The sequence below is a fragment of the Elephantulus edwardii genome, unplaced genomic scaffold (assembly GCF_000299155.1).
Source record: "Elephantulus edwardii isolate Elephantulus edwardi_28Jun2011 unplaced genomic scaffold, EleEdw1.0 scaffold00014, whole genome shotgun sequence".
Classification (NCBI taxonomy): domain Eukaryota; kingdom Metazoa; phylum Chordata; class Mammalia; order Macroscelidea; family Macroscelididae; genus Elephantulus; species Elephantulus edwardii.
In genome coordinates this window covers 8,714,364-8,735,432 of record NW_006399764.1, presented here as the reverse complement: position 1 = coordinate 8,735,432, position 21,069 = coordinate 8,714,364, and positions in this window count along the sequence as shown.

The window sequence follows — 21,069 nt, the reverse complement described above, 5'->3', positions numbered from 1 at the left end:
AAGACCCCAGGAACTGATGAAATACCAATTGACATATTTCAACAAACAGATGCAGCCTTGGATGTGCTCACCAGGTTGTGCCAGAGAATCTGTAGAACAGCCATCTGGTCAACTGACTGGAAGAAAGCCATATTTATCCCCATTCCCCAAAAAAGGTGATCTAGCAGAATGTGGAAATTATCAAACATATCATTAATATCAGACGCAGGCAAAATGTTGACAATTATCCAAAAACGGCTAGAAGAAAATACTGTTAGAGATTTGCCAGAAATACAAGCTGGATTTAGAGGCGCTCATGGCACTAGGGACATCACTACTGACATCTGATGGACTTTGGCTCAAAGTTAAAAGTACCAGAAGAATATCTGTGTTTTATAGAATTATGCAAAGGCATTTGACTGTGTGAATAATGGCTAACACTGAGAAGAATGGGAATCCTAGAGCACTTAATTGTGCTCGTGAAAAATCTATACCAAGACCTTGGTCTTGAGGGAACACTGCATGGTTCAAAATCAAGAAAGGTGTGCATCAGGGATGAATCCTTTCTCCCTATCTTTTCAAACTGTATGCTGAACAGATCATCTGAGAAGCTGGACTTTATGAAAAAGAGTGTGGCATCAGGATTGGAGCGCAATTTGTCAACACCCTGCATTACACTAATGACACAACCTTACTCACAGAAACTGAGGAGAATTTGAAGCATCTGCTGTAGCAGATCAAGGATGCATATCAACACCAAGAAAACAAAATTCCTCATGACCAGGTAACACGCAGTATCACGATAGATGGGAAAAGGACTGACCACAATGAAGACCCCTGACACCAGGAGTCACGAAATCACAAGACTCATGGCACTGGGAAAATCTGCTGTGAGCTGATCTCTCCAGAGAGCCAAAGAGCAACAATGTTGGTGATCCAAGCCAGTCTTCCCAATTGTTTGCTATGCATCTGAGCTCTAGACAAAGAATGAGGATGACAGAAGAATCAATGCTTTAGATTTGCAGTGCTAGAAAAGGATATAGAACATATAATGGACTGCCAAGAGAAAACAACAGGTCTGTGTGACAGAGGGTGAAACCAAGCTGTTCTATGGAAGCAATAATGTTGAAACTTTGTCTCATATCCTTTGGGTGAGCTCTCAGGAGGGGTCAGTACTTAGAGAAGGACAATCATGCTTAGGAGGGTGGAGGATCAGCGCAAGAGAGGAAGACCCTGGTCAAGATGGATGAATATAGTAACCATGGCAATGACACGAGGTATGTCAGAGATGGTGAGGCCGGCTCAGGGTAGGGGAGAGTTCAGAGCTCCTGCACACAGGGTTGCTATGGGTCATGGAGGACTCAACAGCATATTAAGAATAAGAACTCTTTACTCAGGTATAGAAATGCACAGAGTCTCAATTGAAACTAAAACTAGGAAAAATAATACATATGCATATAGGGGGCGTGGGGGTAATAAAGAGGCAGTCCCCAGATTATGAACAATATGTTACTGTGTTTTGAACAGGATTTGTAGGTGAGTGGGAACAGGTGCGTACAGTTCTTATTTAGCCTTCCTTCTGAGCAAGAAAGAGGCTCAAAGCCCTTTTCAAATGATTTAAAAGCTGCACTTGCTGGAAGGGAAGGTGATTGTGATGAAGGATTTGCTGCCAGCAGGGGTTGGCTCAATCATTTCAAAGTGAAGGGAAATTTACATAACATTAAAGGGCAAGTAGGAACTGTCAGTGAGTTGGAAGTTCACAACCCAGGGTCGTCTTTATGTACCTGCAGGTATGAAGACGTGCACCCAGAATGCCTCTTAGAAGACTGGCTAGGCTTTATCACATACACCTGGAGGATATTATCAAAAGGGACCCGTCCCTGGAGAAAGACATCACACATGGGCAAGCAAAGGGTCAGCAATAAAGAGAAAGAACCTAGTCCAAGATGGACTGTCAGTGGCTGCAGCAACAGGTCCAAGCACAGCAGCTATTCTGAGTGTGGTGAAGGACTGGGCAGCGAGGGATGCGTTCCGTGGCGCACAGGGGCCCTATGACATCTTCTCCTTTACCTTCTCATTCAGCCGCTCTAGGACGGCTATTAGCATGTGCGTCCTGACAACAATATGCATATGTGTACATATGTGTATGTACATATACATTCAGATATACACGTAGACAGACGGTCCACCCTGGTGGCACACTACTTAAGCACAAGGCTGCTGACCAAAAGGTTGTCGGTTTTAACCCACAGTCACCCACCCCAGTGGGAGAAAAGACCTGGCAACATAATTTCATAAACACGACAGCCTCTGAAACTCTAAAAGGCAATTCTACCCAGTCATATAGAGTTGCTGCAAGTTTAAATTCAATGCAGAACACAAAAACCACACACACAGAATATATGCAGAATGCATTCTTTTAAAACAGTGATGAATAAAGAGGAGACATTTTAAACATTTAAATGAAACAAAGATAGGTGAACTCACGTAGCACCAGATTTACCACATCTTGGGGCATATCCTGGGCCTCTATTTTTGTCCCCGCATAATACTAATGAGGACAGCACCTGGCTACTAACAGAAAAGTGGGCAACTGAAATCCACTCAAAGGAACATAACCCTCCCCTGCCCCTGCAACAAAATGACAATAACAAATCAAACCAAAGGCCTGACAATCGAGTTCTGAAAGATCACACCACTGAAAACACTATAGGGTACAGTTGTTCACTAACACACATAAGGTCACCATGAGTCGGAAAGGAAACTGAAGGTAACTGGAGACAGGTGGGGCATCCATAAGGGATTTCCTGAGGAGGCTGCAGGGGCGGGGTGCTCAGGTGCTCTGTTAAGTGGAATGAGATGATCTCCCCAGATTTTGAGAAGTTTAACTTAATCCATTCAACACCTCTCTCTTCCTATCCAGGCCTTGATATGACGGCTTAGGTCTCAAACCTTCTGTGCTTCTGTGATTTCGGACGCCGCGCACCTCTTTGTGGTGGCCAGTCTCTGTTGCATTTGGCAGTCTCTAAGGCCAAATTCCAGACACCAGAATTAGGGAAGGGTTCCGAGGAAAAGTCCTTTGCCTGGAGCTTCTGCTCCAAGACTGACTTCTGGTGGCTTAGTGCCTCTTCTCTTCCACTTGAAACACGCTGCTGTAAAAGTAAGATGATTTCCCAGGAGAGGGTTATGTGCCCTCTGGACCTGGGTTGGGGAAGGCTACAGTGAGCCCCTCAGGGGCTGCCTGCCGGTAGAATCACGTGGATTGGGAAAGGCCAAAGTGGAGTCTTCCGCAGTTGTTCTGAGCCCTAAAAACAAGAGAAAAGATTGCTGATACGTGTTAGGCCTGAGTGTGGTGGGGAAAACGAAGCTTGGGTTGCTGACTTCTCCAGTACGCTCCTGCTCCAATTTTTTAGGAAATGGAGAGCGTTTCTCAACCTATAAGAAAAGGATTCAAATCCACCAATGAGGTGTCCTCTCCTTCATCCTCTCTGGTACAGTTTCAGTACAGGTGTCCTTCAGAATTTGCCAGGGGAGAAATAAAAAGGTTCTGTGAAGGGCTCCTCACAATCCAGGTGCTGTTATTAGTAGCACTCATTTATGTGCAATGCCCCACCACGTATGAGAGGTCTTAATGTATGTATTCCTCACAACAAGCCCAGGAGGGAGGTTTTATTATGCCTATTTAGTCATGCAAAATTTAAAGGTTGAAGAGGTGTAATTATTTACTCCAAATAAGAGGCAAAAAGACCACAGACTGAATTCAGACTGCTTGAATCAAATAAACGTTCAAAATTTCTTCTGAGAAACATATAAATGCATAGGGAGCTCTGGTGGCCTAGTGGGTAAGGAGGTGCACTGGCCAACCAGAAACAAAGGTTTGCATAGAGCAGCTGCTCTGCAGAAGGAAGATGTGCAAACTCCTCTCATGCAATTTACGGCACCTGAAAACCCACTGCAGGGTCATAACCTCCATCAGACACAGACACACACACACACAGACACAAACACACACACACACACACACACCATGTATGTTAGTAACTGGATAGTGCTCCCCCCCGCCCCCAAATGCAGGTAACACATATGACTGACTCATGTGCAGGCATGACAAGAGACTTCAGTCCAACAGGCGAGAATGCAGAGGTGGCATCAGGAGGAGAGAGAGAGAGAGAGAGAGAGAGAGAGAGTGTGTGTGTGTGTGTGTGTGTGGCCTCCTTGCTTACTGAAACAAGATTCCTTCCCAGGCTTGAGGTTGATAGGTGGGAAGGAGATTTGAGATAAAAACCACATAGAAACATTAGTGGAGACCTAAAAAAAACGAGGCTCTCATGATTGTAAACCTATCAGCTGCCCATGCTGTGTGATGAGCACGTATGCGAAAGGAAGGAGAGGGTGAGATTAGGAAGGGAGGGGTCGTCCAGTTGTGCAAGCAACTGGCCACCTCGGCCGAGGATGCCTTGGCAATGTGTTACAACTGCCTATCACTGCCAAATTCCCTCGGCTTCTACCCTTTCTCCCATGGCTCTTCCTTCCACTTCCAAGGCACTTTTTCTTCCCCTTACTTGACCCAATTTAAAAGTTTCTGAGCCTTCTTCCATCTCTCCTTAGTTCTGCTTCAAAAACAGCTCAGGTAGTACCACCATTCCTAAATACCCTCAAATAAAACATTCAAAGACCTTCCTAACTTGACCCACGTCTGATCTCTTGCTGTCATCTCTACATGCAATGGACACTTAGGTGCGATCTGGTCTTTTTCCCAAGCAGCTAGAAGGGCTCGGGTAAACCAGCTGCTCCCAAGTGGATCCTGATCCACGGCAGCCCCAAGTGTACCAAAGCGGAACTGTGCTCCACAGCGCCCCAAAGGTTCCGAAGTAGACTGCTGGGCGTGTCTTCCAAAGAAAACCTTCCACGTTGCCAGGCTCTCTGGGTGAACTCAAACTGCTTCTCTTGCGGATAGTAGCCAAGCACGTCTGCATACTGAGGGTTCCGAAGGCTTTGATAATAGACCAGATTCACCTCTTCCCCAACCCTACTCATCATCTCAACAGCCAATCCAAGCACAGAGTTGAACTAAGCCAGCAATCTTACCATCGTACACCCTCTAAGAGGCCTAGCATTCTTTTGCCATCATTTCCAAAAGATTTTTTTTAAGTTGTACAGTCACTGATTCTTAAGTTGATAGAATGTTAAGCTCATTTACTCTAGAAAATGGTCTAACAAGCGTCCTTGTTTCCACTCTTGTTCTGTTCCTCTTCCAAGCCATCATCTATATTTTACCAGAATCATCAAATTTTGCCATACCACTCACTCCCCTGCTTAAAATCCTCCCAAGTATCCCACTGACTCTGTGTAGAAAAGAAAAGCCTAATTTTATCATGGTACATGGTAATTGACACAATAAATCATATTATGATCTGGCTCTGTATATTAACATAAGACTCGTCTTTCACTACTCCCTCTATTGTTGTTGCTGTGCTCCATCGAGTCTGAACCCATCACAGCTGACCTTCCAGTGGGTTTTTAGAGATCATTAATCAATCCCACAGGAGAACACGGCCCATTTTTCTCCCATGGAGCAGCTGATACGATTCAAACTGTGTGCCTTTGGGGTGACAAAGCAACTCCTTACCACTCAGTCACCAGAGTTCCCTTTCAAATTGTCCCTATAATCTATATATTCTCTTGTGCAAAGAATATACTCTACACTCTTGGGAGTTCAGAGGAAGCAGACTTGTCCCTGTACCCCTGTTGAAATGAACTACTGGGAAGTTCTTCAATGCCGTATCCCACACACTACAGGCCCCTTCCTGCCTTTCACTGGTACTCAGCTAACTCCCTCTCATCTTTTAGGGTTCTCAGCTTAAATGTCACTTCTGGCAGAAGAGATCTCGGACTCGTTAAGTCTAATTTAGGTGCTCCCCCCTCGTAATCCCACTAAGGGGGCAAACTACTCAGTCAGCAAGCATAAGTGAGCCCACGTTTACCTCACTTACTGGTACCCCGTCCTTATTACGGTTTGAACATTAAAAGCAGCTTTGATAATTTAGGAAAGTGTTGTGGGGTTGGAATAGTGACCGGTGCCAGGAAGAACCAGCAGCAGAATCGATGTGATGAGAAAAGGTGAATTTTTCATATTCACTACAGATCAGTAAATAGGCCCAAGTCAGACCCTGGTTACCTTGATCATTGGACAATCTCATGTTGCTTCTCTGATATGCTCCTTCCCATTCAGTAGTGCAAAGACTTTCACCTTGTGTTTTTCATTCCCATTAAGGAGTCTGTGAGGATCTCATCCATCAAAAACTCATCTAATCCCCTGAAAAACCAATACCACTGTACGCAGTCAAACATGTCTTTCCCACCCCTCATTTTCCACTCTTACTTACTACCATTGAATCAGGGCCAACTCATAGCTGCAGTGGGTTGTGAGAGGCTGTAAGTTGCATGGGAGGAGAACGCCCATCTTTCTTGCAGCTGCGGGTGGAGTCAAACCAGTTCCCTCTAAGGTAGCAGCCCAACTGCCTATGGACCACACCATCAGGGATCCCTCACTTTCTTCAAATCTGCTCTCATTCTGATATAAAAACTGCCTATTTACATAACTTCCTCCCATGCTCTTCAATGCCCTTGGGTCTCAGAGACACCTCAGCTGCCAATTTCTCCAATGACTTTACAAATATTGATCAGTATGAAAATACACAAGGTGAGCATTACACAGCACACAAATGAGACTTCAGCCCAGTGACTACTGACCTCATTTTCATGAGATTACCGAATCAATCCTGTCCTTAGAAACTCTGCTCCAAAGTCAGATACACCTTGGCCATGGCACAGGAGCCAATGTTCAATCAAAGATACATTATTTGGTACCTAGATACTAAAAGTTTTGGCATTTATTTTTTTTGTTTTTTTAATTTATCCTCTTCATTGTTGTCAAATCAGAACCAACTCCTATCTGCCCCGTTAGAAAGTTTCTGAAGCTTTAAATCACATGAGAGGAGATTGTAGCTCACTTTTGTCCTTTGCAGCAGCTGGTGGACCTGAACCACCAGAGAGGTGTGGCCCCTGGGTTAGAATGACATCTTTCTCCAGGCGCGGCTACCACAGCTTCCTCAGAGTTTGGACCAGAAATGAAACAGGAGGAAGTCAAGTCAGCAATCACCTTAGAGGTCTCTATTTCCTCCATGTCTTATGACTGCTTCCCTGTTGTTTGGCAGTGAATGACCTTTGCAAAAACAAGGGCTCAAGAGCATAAGGTTTACAAAGAGTGAGGCCTGTGGGCATCTGAAGTTCCCAAGTGTCTCTAACACATGTTCACTTGGGACAAAAGTTCCTTTCCAAATGTCTGACTGACTCCCTCAATCAAAAGAAATTTCAAAACTGATCCACAACTGTATCACTTTTCCATCACCTAACACAGGTTAATCTCTCTCTGACATATAATATGATCACAAATGAAAAGGCAGCTTCTGGAAGTGTCTAGCAAGGCATCGTCTTTGTAAATCAGGCGGTGAAAGAACATTCAGATGGGCACAATTACCATCCCTACCCATATAGAATGAAGAGAGAGGAAATTACGCAAAATAATAGAGAAACATTTGACTGGTATTCATGTCTGAGCTTGTAAACAATTTCTCATTCACTTGCCTAGACAGTTAACCATCAGCTTGGATGTAAAGAATTTAAACTCAACCGAGAAACAGGAAGCATCCGTTCTGTCACAAGTATGTTTATTTTGGTGGCTCACATCTGCAGCTCCTCTCCTCCCCCCATGCATCCTATCAGAGCCTAAAAGTGGAAGGGAACAAAGTTTCGGGGCCTAAATCTATCACTGTGATTGTGGTGTGTTGAACCACCCACAGCATCATCAGGAGATGGTTATTAGCGTCCATCCATATGCAGCCAAGTCTAAAAGGAAAGAAACAGTCTACTCAACACGACTAACTTTCGATGGTATAGCCAGCAGTGTCTCTGCTCAAAAAGAACTTCACTAAGTGGATGTGTTCCGACTGATACTCAGTGGCATTTGGAGCTCAGCATTGGAAAAGCTCACCTTGGTCTTCTGTTTGTACTTTAATGACTTTCAAATTAATTCTCAAAACTCAGCATCGTCGAATTGGAACCAACTCCTTAGCTGACCCTCCAGCAAGTTTCAGAGGCTGTAAATGGCATGGGACGATATTGTCCATCTTTCTCTCAAGATGCAGCTGGTGGATTTGAACTATTTGTCTTTGAGTTGGGAGTGCACCTCCTTACCCACTAGGCTACCAGAACTCCCTTCTAAATAAATAGAACTGTGAAGAAACACTCTAGAGGTAGAGGGTAAAACGTCATTAGACAATCTACGACATGCAGATGACACAACCTTGCTTGCTGAAACTGACGAGGACCTGAAGCATTGTTGCAAAAGGAAAAAGGACTGTAGGCTGCAACATGGATTGAAGCTCAACATCAAGAAGACAAAGATTCTCACCACTGGGTCAATTGGCAGCACCCTATTAGATGGAGAAAAGATTGAAGCTGTTAACAGTTACAGCTTGTTTGGCTCCACAACCAACACTCTGCTGTAATAGCCCTCTCCAGAGTGCTGAAGAGCAACAATGCCAGTCGCCAGTCTAAATACAAAGGTGTGCCTAATTCAGGCCATGGTCTTCTCAATTACTTGTTACACTTCAGAGAGCTAGACAATGACTAAAGAGGACAGAAGAATAGAGTTCTTCAAATTGTGGCGCTGGAGAAGAGTCTTAAACATACCAGAATGCCAAGAAAACAAATAGGTCTGTCTTGGAAAGGGTGAAGCCAGGTCTTTCCTTGGAGGCTAGGATTTTGAAGCTCCATCACACTTACTTTGGGCACACGGCCAGGAGAGATCAGTCCTTGGAGAAGGACATCATGCTCAAAAGGGTGGAGGGACAGCATAGGCGAGGGAGACCCCGAAGAGTTGGATTTATACAGTGACTGGGGCAATGGGGGTTGGTGTGTCAGAGTTAGCCAGACTTACTTTAGACGGAAGGGTTCAGAGCTGTTGTACATAGGGTCGCTAAACATCACAGGCGACTCAATAGCATATAAAATTAATAACATACTATGACAAGTTTGGAAGCAGGAGTTGCATCAACTTCCTAAGTAACATGCCTCCAGAAACTCTATGAACTTTGATAAATGTAAATAGTTGTAGAGGGGCTTCAAACCTTTTATTCATAGGGTTGCTAAGAGTTGTGCTCGACTCAAAGACAATCAACAACAACAACAACAGACTAACCCTATAAAGTCAAGGGTATGGACTTCACAACATCAAACTTGTCAGGTGCACTGCATGGAATACATCCCTTACTGGAAAAACTTCCCATCTGTATTGAGTCCTTGAGGTCGAGAACAAGAGTTAGCAAACTAGGGCCTACAGTCTAAATGTAACTCATCACTTGTTTTCATAAAGGAGGTGTTATTGGGGCAGAGCCATATTCTATCTGATGCGACAGTGGTGGGCATGCGCTGGTGTGAAAGAGATCATATGGTGAGCAAAACGTAAGAGATTCACGATCAGGCAGAAAGTATTTGCCCACCCTTAGGCTTAAAAAGAAGACAGAAGGAGTGATGCCTTTGACTTGTGGTGGTGAAGAGTGCCGAAGATCTCATGCCCTGGCAAAATAACAAACATAAAAGTCCTGGAAAAAGTGCAGCAAGAGTGCTCCTTGGAAGCAAAGTCTCACATCCTTTGGGTGTGTTTCTAGGAGAGGTTGCTCCCTGGACAGGGACATCATACTTGGGAAGATGGAGGGGCGATGAAAGAGAGGAAGACCCTCAACAAGATGAGACTGACAGTGATTGTCACAACGGGCCCAAGCACATCAGCGATGATGCGGACGGCACAGGACAGGGCGAGGTTCAGATCTGTTGTTTACAGGGCCGTTATGAGTTGAACTTGACTCAACGGCACCTAACACCAACAAAAGGCGGAAACAGTGCATTTTACACTGGTCTTTGCTCTGTAAAACAAGGTTCTAGATCAAAAGCAGGCTTCTGGCATTCCTTCCTCACAACTCCAGTCCTATGAGGCTTTGGGTTGGCCCAAAGACATCCCAACCCCCTACACGAAAGCATTGTCGGAACAGGTCCAAGTGGCAACCCTGCAGATCTGAACAGATGCCTATTTTCCTCCTGCCCATGAGACAGATGGTCCTCAGAGAGGGAGAGAAGAATTAGTTCATGAGAAAGAATTCTCTGTGCAGCACTAATTTTGGAAATGTATCTCTGATCCATCTGGCCAAGGATTCCTGAGGAGTACCTTTGCTATTTGAATTGATTTAATATTCAGGAGGGGAATCCTAGGTTCCAAGGCTAGAAAGTCAGGTATTTGCATACGGTCATAATTATCAGTAAGGCATTCCAACTCCGCTCTTGGCAAAAGCAACCTATTGCCATGGCGTTGATTCCAACTCACAGCAACCCGATAAGGACAACGGAGAAGAGCTCCACAGAGTTTCCAAGCCTAGAAATGCTTACAGAAATAGACTGCCGTATCATTCTCCAATAGAGCAGAGAGCATGTGCAGACCTCTGTGCCACCAGGGCTCCTTCCTTGCAACCAAGGCTTCGAACCAGTTCATTCCAGTTCAACCCTCTGGTGAAAACTTGCATTTCCACCCTACCTACAATAAACAAGAGTCTCCATTTTAACAAGATCTCTAGGGATTCTAATGCAGACCATCTTGTTAAAATGTGAATTCTGATTCCGTGTAACTAGAGTGGAAATGCCAATTCTCAGCAGAGGGTCAAACAAGCTTCACGTGGCAAAAGAGGTCTTAAGTAATGAAAAGGAAAGAAGATCACAAACAATGAAGACAAAGAAAGCTAGCCTCTCATTGAGGGACCAAGCCCATTATATACTTGGATATTTTGCCAATGTTTTCTAATCTCCTAACAGGAGCTATCCGCTCTGTACTGTTGGAGTTCTTGTCAACCATCCACCTCATCTTTGATATTCTGACCTTGACATTCTAAAGAGTATTTTCTTGCTAAATAACAACCTATGTATTTGTTAGCTAGAACTTCGACTGTATGTTTCTGCCTCATTCCACTCCTAAGCAGTTCCACAGCATATAGAGTGTGTACTGGGAACGTCTGGTTCACAAATAGGAAGAAGAATGACATTCAGCTACGGGTAGCAGGAATATTAGGAGAGGCAACTTCCAACAGATTATCATTCAACTTCAGCGGAAAAGATACAGTGCCAGATGAGTTCAGAGTCAACCACTGACAAGGTGGGTAACCCAAAGTCCTTGTCAATATTCGAAGAAAGTAGCCTAGCTACCTGTGGAAGACCGAATAAAAATGCTGTGGGCCCTTTAACAGTTCTGGATCCCAATAAACCTTCACTATTATTTTAGTCACCATTTCCCAGCAAAGTCTCCGCTCAAGTCAATGCTACCGGTAGAAGCAGAAAGGCAGGCAAACTAGGGAGTAAGTCCTATGGGAGAGACATCACACTTGATAATCTAAGTCAAGCACTTGACCAAAAGAACATTCTGAGGAGGAAAGCTATTATTAAATTGTACTGGCAAACTTTCACAACTTCCATTTTTAAAGTGTCTTTCACTCCAAGCCTTTTACAGAGCTATTAGTCAACCTTCTTAGGCTTATTCACCACTGGGCCACTCAACTTCAATATCAAGTGAAAGAAAGACGCCACCTGTAAGAACTGAAGGTTTCAGCAGATGCTGGGCCATGCAAGTTAATTAAGAAGAATTAACATTCTCGGCATTACTTGGGCATTGGAGAGTTATGAAAGACTATGTCCTTTATGCAACACAAGGAATTAAATATAACACAGAAAATAGCTAAAGCATCAGAAAATAGCATCATTGATCCAAATTTGGAAAAGCATTCAACTTAAATAATTTCACAGTATTTTCTTATTTTTTTTTTCTCCAATTTTATTATATTTTGTGTGTTTACCATCAAATCGGATCTGACTGGTACAGGAGGAGATTGCCCCTCCTCCAGCAGAGGATCTGGTGGATCTGAACTGCGTACCTCTGGAATTGCAGTGCAGCTTCTTGCCTCTAGGCCACCAGGGCTCTCAGTATTTTCTTAAGAACACACTGGGTTGTTTTTTTTTTCTTTTTAATCAGATATACCCTGATGTTTCTAAAATGCTAAGACTCTTGGCCAAGAAATCCCCAGACATGTGCACAAAATGGAGCAACACAGAACATGAGCACATAATAAATCCGTGAGCAAGAGCCAATGTCCAAGACAACCAGTCAGGAGACAAAACTGACAAAGGGCTTTATAAATGAAAATCAATACTGAATTGTATCTGGAAGCAAATGGGTGGGTAAGACAGGCCAGAGAACACAGCTCCAATGACACTGAGCTGCTGCTAATCTCATAAAGCTCACCTCCAGGGCGACTTCCTCCAAGGGGAGCAAGATTATCCCGGCGCCTCTCGCCAGATGCAGCTCTCTTCCCAAGCTTCACGGGTTTAGGTTACCTCGGAGCTCACTTCCACCCATGTTACGAACTAATTACAAGAATCGGGGAAATGTGGGGATGAGCTGGGAATATCGCAAGCTGCTTCCACAAACCTTAGCACCATCTGCTGAAATATTAAGATGCTTGTTTAAAACAGTGGCTAGAAGGAGGTCACGGCACAGAGAGCGGGGAAATTCTCTTCAATAATTACTTCTTGCTCCTCATTCCTGTACACAAACAGCAGGGCACGGAGCCAAAGGTGAACAGTCCAAAGATAAAAGCGCACCTCTGCTTCCCTTCTCCTGGTTCTGGTGCCAGCAGGCGGGTCATCAAAGGAGAAAAGGCATGGTCAAAAGACTGTGGCATGTTTGTGTGTTTCCTTGAGCGACAGTCATTTGGGAAAAGCATACAGAATTGCCATTCAAATCCTTTTCCTTTTGAAAATTAGTTAGCAATGCTATATTTCAGGTCCATGTTGTTAAGGAGGACACTGATTTATCCAGATATGATAATTCCACAGTAATCCTAGGCTCAAAGCATTTTGAGTTTTTTGTGTAAACTGCATCCTTCGTTTCTAAACAAGAGTAGCTGAAAAGAATTCTGCTCTGGGGACAATGATCAGGCCAAGAGGCAGAATGTCTGAAAGAGCTTGGAGAAATCAAAGGAAAACTTAAGTATTGCTGCTAAAATGCCCCAAAAGGATCATATCCACGGCCTAGAGCTTGACAACAGAATAGCCTTGGAATTAAGTACAACTGTCTAAGCAAAGGGAAGTCTCCTCATTAGTATCCTTCCAGGAACGACGACTACAATAACTACAGCAGCCAACGTCTTTTGGACACCTGTCCTGTGCCATGTACTATACTAAAAGTCTCACTGTCATTTTCATTCTTCTAATATTCCGATGCCTTTTGAGCTGTGGTGCTGGAGAAGAGTGCTGAATATACCATGGACTGCAAGGAGAACAAACAGCTTCATCCTAGACAGGGTGAGACCAGGCTGCTCTTTGAAACTTCATCTTACATACTTTAGATATGCTGCAAGGAGGGACCAGTCCTTGGAGAGGTGGAGGGTCAGCGCAAATGAGGAAGATCCTTGGTGAAATGGATTGATTCAGTGACTGGGGTAATGGGGGTGTGTCAGAGACAGTAAGACTGGCACAGGTTAGAGCAGGTTTAGGGCTGTTGTACATAAGGTCATTAATAAGTCTCAGGTGACTCAATAGCACATAACAACAACAACAATATTCCACCTTGTTCTTGACTGCTCTCAAGTCGAGCATGACTCATAGTGACCCTATGAACAAAAGACCTGAAGCCTAACCAGCATTTCTCCAAGTTCAAAGTTTCCGGATGTCCAAACCTGTTTTAAAATGAGAGCTCCACCAAACACTGTCTACCATGGGTAACCGTTATGCCATTTGAAACCCCAATGGCACAAGATTCAGCATCCCAGCAACCCCAGGTTACCTGAGTACTGCATATTCACAGAAGAGGGCTGTACCACTTAGAAGAATGTTCCTCCAAATAACCAACTTTTCAATACAAAAGCACTCCTTGATGTCTTGTTGATTTTCAACAAGAGGCATAAATAAAAAACCAATATAGTATGTTGTTGTTATTGTTATGTGCCATTGAGTTGCCTGCAACCTATAATGACCCTATGTACATCAGCTCTGAACGCTTCTCTGTCCTGAGCCAGTCTCACTAATTCTAACACACCAACCCCCAATGCCCCAGATACTGTATCAATCCATCTCATCCGGGGTCATCTTCTCCTGCACTGTCCCTCCATCCTTCCAAGCATGATGTCCTTCTCCAAGGACCAGACTCTCTCCTTGCCATGTGACCAAAGTATGTGAGACGGAGCTTCAAAATCCTAGCCTCAAAGGACAGACTTGTTTGTTTTCCTGGCGGTCTATGTTATGTTCAAGACATTTATCCAGCACCACAATTCGAAGGCATCAATTCTTCTGTCATCCTTAGTCACTGTCCAGCTCTCTGAAGTATAACAAGTAATTGAGAACACCATGGACTGGATTAGGTGCACCTTTGTCTCTAGACTGACACCATTGCTCTTCAGCACTCTGCAAAGGTCCACAACAGCAGATTTTCCCAATACAATTTGTTTTTCATTTCCTGACTACTGGAGTTAAGAGTGTTGATTGTGGAACTGAGCAAGCTGTAACTGCTAACAATCTCAATCTCTTCCCTTCTATGGTGCTGCCAACTGACCAAGTGGTGAGAATCTTTTGTCTTCTTGATGTTGAGCTTCAATCCATATTGAAGACTACAGTCCTTGACCTTCTGCACCAAGTGTTTCAGGTCTTCTGCATAGCATAGGTTGTTGAGTCTTCCTCAAATCTTGATGCCACATTTCCCCTCATAAAGCCCTGCTTCCCGAACGGTTTGTTCTGCACACAAATAGAAAAGATATGGGAACAGGATGCATCCCTGATATACTCCTTTCCTGTTTTTGAACCATGCAGTGTTTCCTTGCTCTGTTCTGAGTACTGCTTACATCTGTGGAAGGAATCACTGGAGAAGTCCAATATCAGCAGTGAAAACTAGGCCAGGTGCTGACTGTGGAACAGATCATCGAAGGCTCATATGCAAGTTCAAATTAAAGCTAAAGGAGGTTAAATCATATCCACAAAAATAAAAATTTGATCTTGAGTCTAACCCCTGTGAATTTAAAAACCAACTCAGGATTAGGTTTGAGGCCTTTAACACTAATGAACGAAGATCAGATGAGCTAAGGTATCAAGAATATTGTTCATGAAGAATGCAAAAAGTCATTGCAAAGAAGGAAGAAGAAACGAGCAAAATGGATATCAGAAGAGACTCTGAATGTTGTACTTGAGTGTCTCGGAGCCAAAGGGAAGAAATAAAAAAGTTAAGGAATTGAAGATTTCAAAGGGCAGTTCAAGAAGACCAGGTAAAATACTATAAGGAATTGTGCAAGGAGCCTGGAGTCAGAAAATCAAAACGGCCGAATTTGCCCTGCAGTTCTTAAGCTGAAGGAACTACAGAACTAATTCAAGCCGTGAGTTGCAATGCTTAAGGATGCTATGGCCAGAATACTGAATGATTCAGGAAGCATTAAAAGCAGATGGAAGGAGTATACAGAGTCACTGCATAAAAAAAAGAACTGGCTAAGGGAGCTCTGGTGGCCTAGTGGCAAGAAGTTGCACTGCAATCCCGAAGGCATGCGGTTCGAATCCACCAGATGCTCTGCTGGAAAAGGAGGGGCAATCTCCTCCTATACCAGTCTGAGTCAATTTGACGGTACATACACAAAAAAAGAAAATAAATAAACAAAATAAACAAACAAACAAAAAAAAACACCCCATAACTGGCTGACACAGAATAATTTCAAGAAACAACATATGATCAAGAGGCAATGGTAATGGAAGTTCAAGCTGCACTGAAGGACTTGGCAAAAAAAAAAAAAATAAAGCCCCAGGAATTGATGGAGTAGCAATTGAAATATTTCAAGAGACAGATGCTCACCAAATAATTGTGCCAAGAAATCTGGAGGACAACTACTCGGCCAAATGACTGGATGAGATCTATAGTTATTCCCATTTCAACCAAAGGTAACCTGACAAGAGTGTGGAAATTATTGAACAATATCACTACTATCACACACTAACAAAATCCTGCTGAATATTATCCAGAAATAAGTGCAACGGTACATTCACAGTGAACTACCAAAAATACAAGCTGGATTTAGAGGAGTTTGTGGCTCTAGAGACATTATTGCCAAAGTCAGATGGATCTTGGCTGAAAGCAGGGAGTACAAGAAGAATGTCTGTGTTTCACTGACGGTGCAAAGGCATTTGACTGGGTGGGTCACACAAATTTTGACTAACAAACTGTGGCTAACCTTGAGGAAAATGGGAATCCCAGAACACTTGATTGTGCTTACGAGAAACCTACTCCACCTTGAGGCAGGTATTAATACTTCATTTATTGGAGAAGAAACAGAAGCTTTCAGAGGTGAAGCACCTCCATTGAGAGCTCACCAGCTAGGAGCAGGTAGAGAAGCACAAAACCCAAGCCGTTCAACTCCAGAGGATGTTCGTAGTCACAGGCAATCTATGTTGTGGACCCACACAGGTAAGATTCATGTCCACCAGTTTTAAGGGAGTGTCATTATAGAATGTCTCTTAGCGGGGAAAAAAAGAACATCTCTAACCTGCTGAAGAGCATTAGTTGTTAGTATAAAGACTTAAGTTACATGTGACACAGTCCATGGCATTTTCAATGGCTTCATATGCAAGTGAAAGTTGACCAATGAATAAGGAAGACCAAAGAAGAACTGATGCCTCTGAACTGTATAGTATAGTAACTGCCTCATGGAGTTAGCAAAAGAACAGATCTGTGTTTGGAGGAAGCCCAGTCAGTGTGCTTCTTGAAGCCGAGGACAGTGAGACCTCCTCCAATGTGAACTTGTTATTGAACTTGTTATTAGCAGGTCCCAGTCCTTGGGGAAATCCTTCGTCCTGGGAAAAGTCGAGGGTCAGCAAAGGGAGGAAGAACAGACAGTGGCTGCAACAAAGGAGTTGAGCGCGGCACTGTGCGGATGCCCGGGACAGCGGGTTGCTAGGAGTCACACACGGTGATGAGGACAAGGCTCTCACAGGAGGCCAGAAACGTGCGTGCGTTAGGGAGCTGAGAGGTGGAGCCACTTAGAGACTGCAGGAGCACAAGGTTAGGGACCGTGCACCTTGCTGTGCTGTGACCATTCATTGTCTCTGTCCTGCCAGCTGTTTCCTCATTCTCTAACTGGCTGAGACACTCAATGGCTACCCTATCACTCGATGGCCACCCTATCCACTGACTCTCTAAGTCAGGTACTGACAGTCCAAGGAACTAAGTTCATACACAAAAGCCAACATTTCAGCACGAGGAAGCTCTGGGGGAGGCAGGCATTAGCGGGAGTGTCTACAAGCTCGGCAGCCCGTGAAGCTCACGTGTGCAGTGAGCAACTCGGCATCTTCATTTGGAATCTGCCTTACACTTTTGGCATTTACAGAGGATATTTATGTAAAGCAAAGGGCACATGGGATTATTTCTCACACGCAGCAGCCTATGCACAGTGACGATACAAATGAAAACATACTGACATGAAGATCTATCTTAAGTGCAAGAAAGCACTAACAAATAACAAACCAGTAACTAACTATGGAAGTCTCTTTTATCACCCTTTCAAAGTCTTGTTTATCAGCGTTAAAAAGATACACAAATGTACGGGTCCTGATTTCCACCTACCAGGAGGCTGGTCATTTTTCATCATTATGTAGAGGGGTGGCTCCGGGTTTAGCTCAACCATCTGCCATCCCTCTCAAGCCTGAGGGATTCACAGCAGGACCGGGGCCTTTGCCAACCATCTCAAGCAGGCTCGGAGCAGGGTCAACCAGTTGTTTTGCAAGCCTGGGTTGGCCAGACAAAAGTAGCTACACATATGCATACGCGCGCGCGCACACACACACACACACACACACACCACAGAGCTGGATGTGCAGGTATGACAGATCAGAAGCAAGCAAACGGGGGGAAAAAACCCAGCCCTTGCAATATGTCCTACCAAAATCACAGGAGGTCACACTGAATGCTATTTTCAATCTCCAAATGACTCTCAGGGAAAAAGATACCAGTTATTTGAGGGAAGCAAAACCCCCTCCACACAAACAAGATGTAATGATGCCAATGTTAATGTGATGCTTATGAAAGAAATGCTCTCAGAGGTCAAAAGACCCATACATTTTAATAGTAAATACAATCAACCCATCAGAATGTTTAATTTTTTAATCCTCCTCCCTAAGATTAAGCTGTGATGATAAAGATATTGGAGATTATATTAGACTAGAGCCTGATTGTTGTGAATCAAATTGTGTCTCCTAGGAAAGATTTGTTGAAGTTCTAACCCACAGTCTCTGACTTTGTGGTTGTGTTTGAGGAAAGCGTATCTGAAGATGTCATTAGTTAGGTTAACATGAGGTCACACTGGAAGAGGGTTATGTCCGTATAAAGGAGCAGACACACAGGAAACTGGGAAAAGATTCCATGTGACAAAAGACGCAGATGCAGCAGCAAGCAAAGGAACAGCAAGATGTGCTGGGCCAAGCCACCATGGATTCAACTCCACCACAGTGATCTTTCTGAATGCGGAGAATGGGTTCTAGAATCACGCATATCCAAGCTCAGATTTCAGTTCTGCAAATAAATGGTGGCAATTCATCAGGGTGTCATCTATAAGGTCAGGCCAAAAGTAGCTACTCGAGGCGGAAAATGGATGTATCCAGTGGCACAGTGTGTAAAATAAAGGCCAGAAGTTCAAATCCACCAGTCACTCATCCCATCAAGATGTTTTGCCTCAGAAACCTAGAGGAGGAGCTGTAAGGTGGAAACAACTCTACAGCAGTGGGTCTGGGGGCTGCTTTTTTTAATATCATGTAAGAAACACATGGCCTCCCTGAAATGAACACCAAACCCAACTTTTTTATAGGACACAGTTTTTCAAATGTTTTATTATCTAAAAAAGCATACCAGTAGAAATGGAAACAAAAGAAGTGTTTAAAGAGTAATAAAGCTTTTAAATATCCTGAGGCATGCCACATAGGCACTTCCCCTCACAGCAGTTACTTTTTAAACCTATGAAGAAATATCTCTTTATAATTACAGTAAGAAGTTAGAAATCAAGGTCAAAGCCTCACATACTTATTTCCAAACATTTCTAAAAAAGCAATTTTGCAAACTATGTATCCATTCGAAGCAGTGATGCAACTTTTCTTCCATTAAGACATTTCAAATACTTAATGCAAACCATAGAGGATAAACAGCAGTTTCCATGTCGCAGGAAAAAAAAAAATAATCTGTAGAAAAATTTACCTTTGGGGTGTTGTGTAAATTTCCCCACACCACTGCTGTTAGAACTATATGAAACTAACTCAGTCCCACAAGGATAAATATTGTATAAAACCATTATTTTAGAACGAGTATAAAGATTCAAGAGGGGTGGGAGAGGTTGGAAGCAGAGGGATGAGGATGTGCAGGTGGAGGGGGGATTAATCATGGGGTTGTACAATTTGATAGGGGGTGAAGGAAACTGAAAGAATTTGTTCTTGAAAACAATGTATTTGAATGTTTTAAATAAACTAGTAGAAAAAAAATATATGAAACAAACAAGAACATGGCTTACAGGGCCAGCTTCAACTCAGTTTTCTTTTTGACAGGAACACAAACACACCTGTTAAAACCCTTTATACACTGTATACATCCTTTCAGATTTAGAAGCCTCCAAGGGTGGCAAGCAGTACTTTTTGACCACACAGATCACTGGCATTGTTTGTAAATCTCAAAAGGATTGTTTCCCAATAGATGCACACAGGAAAACATCCCCAGGCAAGAGTAGGTCACCAAGACTCTGCTGTCCAAAAAGAAATGCCCTAAAACTTAAGGAAAAATCTCTGCTGGCCTGTCTCCTGAGAGTCTGGGTCAAGAGTGCCATTCAGTCTTTTCTAGTCTCCAGGTAGCCATGAAAATGTGGTCCCAGGGACCTTCATGGATTCTGAAATCCCTCACATAAAATGGACTAAGATATGCATGTAACTTAAGCACAAGTCCTTGTATTTTCTTTTAATCGTCTGTTGTTATTGTTGTTTCCTTTGACTTGAGAATGACTCATAGCAACCTATGAACAAAAGGCCTGAAGAACCTCTGCAACTATCGACATTTATCAACGTTCATAGGGTTTCTGGAGGCCTGCTGTTTAGGAAGTTGATACCACTCCTATTACTAGGTATCAGCAAATCAAGTGTTGCAATCCTATGTATATCGGATCAAAACCTCACCAACCTAATGCCATGCTCACTATTGGCCCTGAGCCTAACCCACCGTTGCCATCACTGCCAATCTAGCTCACTGAGTGTATCCCTGTCTTTTGCCAAACCTCAACTTTTCTCAGTATGATGTCCTTTTCCAAGCAGTGGATCCTCCTAATAAAATGCTTACAGTACGTGAGACCAAGTGTGGTGCAGGTCTGCTGCCCAAAACAGCTTTCCGTGACCACTGTCTCTGGCTTTGCCACGTGGCCAGGCAGGAACACACTAACAGCACAGATGCCGGCTGTGGTTCCACCCTATCAGAAGGCAGGACTCAAATCACCGCCCTTAGTCCCCTTGAGCTCTGGCGGCTTAGTGGTAAGTAACCACACTGCCAAGACAAAGGTGTGAAGCTCAAATCGGCCAGCTGCTCCCCAGGAGAAAGATGGGCAATCAACTCCCTTGCTATCTACTGCGTCTGAAAACCCACTAGAGGGTTGATTCCACTTCAATGGGACACAACAACAGTTCCTTGAGGGTGTAGTATATACCCCAGCACTACTATAAAAAGACTGCATCTGGGACTTTTATTCACTCTTTCTGCTCGCCTGGGGCATCGCTTCTAACCTGATCAAGCTACCTCAACTCTGCTGCCTGGCAAGCATGTGGCCTGCAGCAGCAGCTGCTGCTTCAGCAGAAGAGATCGGAAGAGCGACAGAGCTGATTCTAGGACTGCACACCCTCTGAACCAGAGCTAGGAACCTTTGTCCACATTGCTTGAGGGCACTG